Raw genomic sequence first — 6,771 nt, forward strand, 5'->3', positions numbered from 1 at the left:
AACATTATTTGGACTAGAGCTGTTTTTTTTCTCTTCTTAATCCCAGAGCAGGTTGCTAAGGCAACGCAAAAGTATTGTAATATTTCCCATCAGTGTTCTATCAGTCAAGGGTGATATCCACCACATGATTTTCACTCAAACTCACTACAAAGTAGACTTGCTATCATTTGAGCCTGACAGGTTGGCCCTAATGAACAAACTGCCTGAGCTCGAGGGGTTAATTGCCGCCACACAGTGTAAATCACACAATGTCTTCTTCAAACACGAGCTGGTGATCCACACTGAGTGATGAGTGACTTGTGTACAGTTTACAATCACAATGACATTCCACATTATTATGGAGTTCCGTTGGCGGCACGCCAGGTCCCCACTTCCTGTTTGTAACTGGCCCAATGAGGGAGTGCCATGATATCTCTGTCTTGCAGACAACTGTCCACACGATAGTGTCAAACTGACACAGAGAAGAATAATGTTTTCCATGAAGGGTGAAGTGCAACGTACAGTACAACATAATGCCATCTCTAATAAAAGACGATAGCCTGGTCTTATGACAAAGCTGTCGTAGGGTTTTACACAAAGCTGTCTGTTTACCCCATTTGGAGTATTGCTGTCCTTTTTCATCTGAAGACATAGCAATGATTTGGCAGCCAGTGTTTCACATCCCTTACAAAACCCTTCCATGGTAGTTTGATAGTATTGCAGGGGTGTAAAAAGTACCCAGAAATTATACTTAAGTGAAAGTATGGGTAATAATAATAATGGATTGGATTTATATAGCGCTCTTCGTGACACCCCAGAGACCCCAGAGCGCTCAGAGTCCATTATTCGTTCATACACAGTCATACCGGTGGTGGTAAGCTACAATTGCAGCCAGAGCTGCCCTGAGGCAGACTCACGGAAGCGTGGCGAATAATCAACGCCTACGGCCCCTCCGACCACCACCAACATTCATTCACATGCATACACATTCATACGAGGCAAGTAGGTTAAGTGTCTTGCCCAAGGACACAACGGCAGTGGGATGGACATGGGCTATATGGGTACCGAAACTGGCCCCTGTAAATGTCCAAACTCAACACCCTCCAATGTGTACAGTCCCCCCCCCCCACCCCGCTTACGCAGCTCCCCCCCGCCACCCCACCTACCCAACCTCCTCCAATGTACAGTTTCTTCCCCCTCAAATGTATATACCCTCTTTTTTAGACTATTTTTGTATCACAAACAGTACTGTATTTATAGATCTGGTATGTCATAAATGTCTAGATGTAGCAGTACTGTCTATCTGTATGTCATGTATGTCATATATGTTACGATGAATTGAAAATGGGGGACCCTGATGTAAACAAGACGAAAGTCTTTCTCTGGTCTGCATCCCCTTAACAATTGTGTGTATTGAGCTGTACTGTATTGTACCCATTCTGCAATCTGTTAATAAAATGTTCAATCAATCAATCAAACCGGCTCAAAATCGTACTCAAGTAAAAGTCAGAATATCTGGCTTTATTACATGGCGTTTTCACATTCGCCGAAATGCTTGCTTGTGATTGGTCAATAGCGCGCGTCAGAGGTCAGTTATCAGACAATAATGACCGCTGTGGGACAATAATGGCCGCTGTGCGCAGCTGTTCGCAATCAAGCCCACAATAATGACCGCTGTGCGCAGCTGTTCGCAATCAAGCCCACTGACATCAGTGCTGCCGGGGAAGCTGCCCAATAGGGTCCAGCTGCAGCCCTGGAGATTGTTCCAGATTGAGCAACTTCCGCCCGGTCCCACGACATTTCTCCCGGGACAGGACAATGTGCGCTGATTGGCGGAAAGTACGGAAGTATCTCGAAGTACGTCTGACTTTGAACGTCAAAATGAACGTCAAAATCAAAAGCAAGTACGTCTGCGCTGACGAGAGAGGGGGGGGGGGGGCTTGTATTGATCAGGTGCAAGTACGTCTGCGCTGATGAGAGGGGGGGGGGGGGCTTGTATTGATCAGGTTAGTAGATATTGTACCGATCAGGTATTACAGATCATATCCGCATGAAATAAACTAAAATGTTAAAACCCATTTAGACTGTTTCTCATTCCTGTACTGTTGTTTATACTCTTTGATTGATTGATTGATTGAAAACTTTATTAACAGATTGCAGAATGGGTACAGTACAGTACAGCTCAATACATACAATTGTTAAGGGGATGATTGCAGACCAGAGAAAGACTTTCGTCTTGTTTACATCAGGGTCCCCCATTTTCAATTCATAGTGACATTTATGACATACACAACATACATGCCATTTATGACATACAGATAGACAGTACTGTTACATTTGTGACATACACGATATGCAAATATACAGTACTGTTAAACAGAGATCCTAACAGAAAATATACGAGGGGGTGCTATCAAATGTAATGATTGCGAAATATTTCTGTAATGAGTTGTTTGTCAATATTCCAATGTACAGTTTTGCTTGTACAGTTGTACAGTGTCCCCCACCCACCCACCCCTCCTACCCGACACCCCCCCCCCCCCCCACCACCTCCAATGTACAGCCCCCCCCCCCCCCCCCCCCCCCCACCTACCCAACCTCCTCCAATGTACAGTTTCTACGTCAAATGTATATACTCTCCTTTCTGGACTCTTTTTGTATCACAAACAATACTGTATTTGCAAATCTGGTATGTCATAAATGTATAGATGTAGCAGTACTGTCTATCTGTATCTGTGGTAGCTTGTTTCTGATCAAAGGATTCAGTATGTTTTGATTTATCAATCAATGGATCCCATACTGTATTAAAATCAGCTCCTACTATAAACGAGTAATCAGGTAGTTTCAACATAGCTGCAGTGAGTACAGCATAAAAGTTAGCGCCATACAAATTAGGGGCGTATGCAGAGATCAGAGCAATTTTCCGGTTAGAGTATTCCATTTTAGCAATAGTAATTTGACCATCTGCATCAGACCACACATCTAACAGTCTAATATTCAAATTTCGCTTCGCTATTATGGCTACCCCTCGGGACTTGGTGCTAAAGGAAGAACTTATGTTATGGTCAAATCTATTTGCCAGTCTTGCGTTATCAGCCAATAAAAGGTGCGTTTCACTCAGTAAAGCAAGGTCCACTTCCTTCCTTTTTAGCCACGTTAGTACACTTGTGCGTTTATGCGGTAGATTAAGACCCCCTGTATTCCAGATCAAGATATTTAAATTAGCCATAGTCTAAAAGGGCTGCAGTATGATTGAATGTAATTCGTTTGGAGTAAAGCAGAACAGATACATATCCACTTGTTAAGGTCCTATTGAGTTCCGAGCATGAGCGTGAAAACAAAAATACAATAAAGCGAGTCAAATGAAAAGAAAAACAAAAAGCAACACACCCACCCATACCCTCCCCCCCATCAGAATACTTGTCCGATATCGATCAAACATCAGTTGGCCACTATGACCGAGCATAGCAACCACAACAACATTATGTAACTTAACCATACCAAAAACTTGTAAGGTATATTGTAACAATTTAGAAAAAGGAACCCACTTCGCTCAACAGAGAGAAGAAATCTATGCAAAGTTCAATGCGAAGTTCAATGTGTAGACGATAAAAAGCAGATACATTAAAACACAGCTCGTCTGAGTTAAACTTGAAAAAAAGCAATATGCATACCCATCGCTGAGATAATACTGCGGAGACGAACCTTGAGCGTTACCGTTCTGTTGGAACAAAAGGTTATGGTAGGCGCGTGGTAACGGTAGTGTTAGCTAGGTGAGTTGGACATCCAGCACGCCTTGAACTTAGCTTAATCAGGCACAGGGCCTGTTATACCCTGATTCACGTAGACAGCTCTGCCGAGAAGGGACAATCCGCCTCGGCCGGCAGATACGGTAAAATACAGTTTGTCTGAGTGATACTTGAAAAAAGACAATATGCATAAAAAAAATCTATGCGAAGTTCATTGCGGAGTTCAATGTGCAGACGATAAAAAGCAGATACGTTAAAAACACAGGTCGTCTGAATTACACTTGAAAATAGTCAATATGCATACCCGTTGCTGAGATAATACAGCGTAGATAAACCTTGTTCTGTTGGTCCGAAAAGCTGCGGTAGGCGAGTGGTAACGTTAGTGTTAGCTTGGAGAGCCGGAAAATAAGCATGCCTCGTATTTAGCACACCAAGGCTCCGGGGCCTGTTATACACCAATGCCCGTAGCCTGCTCCGCCGAGGCCGGCTCGCCCCCCTCGGCCGGGGGGAACATCATGCCGCGTCGAAGGAAACTCTCCGCCTCGTTGGCGATGTGAATAGGCGGTTGCAGGAAACAACTCTGCGGCCCATCTTGACTTTCAAAGTTGCAGGGTAGAGTAGGAAAACATCGATGCCCTTCTCACAAGCATATCCCATAGCCTTAGAGAAGGCCCTGCGATGCCTGGCGCCCTGGCGGTGTAATCGCTGAAGTCCGCGGCGAATCTGAGGGTATGATTACCCACGGTTGGAGGGTGTTTCCTGGCCTCTTGAAGAATAGCCTGACGTGTAGTGAACCGCAGGCAGCAGAATATGAAGGCGCATGGACGTTTACCCTTCTCTGGGGGACCGTTCCTGAAGATTGTGTGCGCCCGCTCAATCTTAGGAAGGTTGATGGATGGAAACCACTGGGGAATCATCCGTTCTAGGTAATGAATCGGCGCATCATCCTCGATGTTTTCGGGTAAGCCGTAGATTCTGATGTTGCACCTTCTATTCCGGACCTCCAGGTCGGCCACCTTTTGTTCATAAACAAGCATCTTGTCTGGCCCCTGTAAATGTCCTAACGCAACCCCCTCCAATGTACAATAAATGTCCTATTAAACCCAATAATACACAAAACCCTGTTCTTGGGACCAAGTAAGGTTTAGTCGATAATCCAATGTAGTTACCCCCGCCTACCCCCCCCCCCCCCCCCCACCTCCAATGTACATTTTTCCCCCACCCCACCTACCCAACCCCCCCCCTCCACCCCTCCTACCAACCTCCTACCTACCAACCTCCTCCAATGTAGTTTCTTCGTCAGACTATTCTTGTATCAAAAACAGTACTGTATTTGTAAATCTGGTATGTCATAAATGTATAGATGTAGCAGTACTGTCTATCTGTATGTCATGTATGTTATGATGAATTGAAAATGGGGGACCCTGATGTAAACAAGACGAAAGTCTTTCTCTGGTCTGCATCCCCTTAACAATTGTGTGTATTGAGCTGTACTGTATTGTACCCATTCTGCAATCTTTTAATACAATTTTCAATCAATCAATCAATTTAATCAATCAGTCTTCTATAGCCGAGACCTCTGTGGAGTTGGACTCAACATTAGCCTTAACCGTGGTCATCTCTTCTTCCACTCCCGAGAGCCGCGTGGACACGCTTGCTAGCTCTTTTTGGAGCGAGTCCAATCTATTAGTTAGCTTCAGCATGCTAGCTTCAAGTTCTACACGGAATAGAGTCCTAATAAAATCTCTGTCCACCTCATTTAATGTTCCAGTCTGGTTCGGTATTTGTTTAGTCATCACTACTATGTGTACTGTGAGCGTATGGCGTGAAATTAACATCGTTATAAATATTAATGTGAAGTGGTCACGGAGCTCGAAAAGATCAAGCAGCCATCTGATCTGAGCGGAAACCGGAAGCCAAACATTGGCTATTATTAGCACAGCCAGTATGTTGAGGGGTGTGGCTTAGTGCACCCTCTGAGCACAGCCAGTATGTTGAGGGGCGTGGCTTAGTGCACCCTCTGAGCACAGCCAGTATGTTGAGGGGGCGTGGCTTAGTGCAGCCTCTCTGAGCACAGCCAGTATGTTGAGGGGGCGTGGCTTAGTGCAGCCTCTCTGAGCACAGCCAGTATGTTGAGGGGGCGTGGCTTAGTGCAGCCTCTCTGAGCACAGCCAACTCAGTATGTTGAGGGGCGTGGCTTAGTGCAGCCTCTCTGAGCACAGCCAGTATGTTGAGGGGGCGTGGCTTAGTGCAGCCTCTCTGAGCACAGCCAACTCAGTATGTTGAGGGGGCGTGGCTTAGTGCAGCCTCTCTGAGCACAGCCAACTCAGTATGTTGAGGGGGCGTGGCTTAGTGCAGCCTCTCTGAGCACAGCCAACTCAGTATGTTGAGGGGGCGTGGCTTAGTGCAGCCTCTCTGAGCACAGCCAACTCAGTATGTTGAGGGGGGGTGGCTTAGTGTACCCTCACTGAGCACAGCCAACTCAGTATATTGAGGGGGCGTGGCTTAGTGCAGCCTCTCTGAGCACAGCCAACTCAGTATATTGAGGGGGCGTGGCTTAGTGCAGCCTCTCTGAGCACAGCCAACTCAGTGTGTTGAGGGGGCGTGGCTTAGTGCACCCTCTCTGAGCACAGCCAACTCAGTGTGTTCAGTCTTTCTTTCCTCTATATAATGTCATCAATATAAATCAGAACAAACTCTTTAAGGAGCAGTGTGTGAAAAACAAACAGAATACACTTTGTAAATATGTATTGTAAACTGAAACCAAATGACGGGCGTTTGCCAAGGTAAACAACAGTGAGTGAGCTACTTTCTAGGTAGCTGTATAGACCACTGCACTTCCGCGTTACACTTGAAATCATAGAGGAGATTGCGGAGGGAGCAAATGAATGAATGTGGATGAGAGCCTTGATGTAAGTGGTTGAGTATGGGGAGTAGGTGCTGAAAAATGGACTATAGCTCGGTCGATTTAGTTCCGATCGATTTGGAATTGGTCGCGCCGTGTTCAGGAGACTCAGCCGCATAAAAGTCTATGGGATCATGT

Source organism: Notolepis coatsorum (assembly GCF_963971535.1).
Source record: "Notolepis coatsorum genome assembly, chromosome: 2".
Taxonomy (NCBI): Eukaryota; Metazoa; Chordata; class Actinopteri; order Aulopiformes; family Paralepididae; genus Notolepis; species Notolepis coatsorum.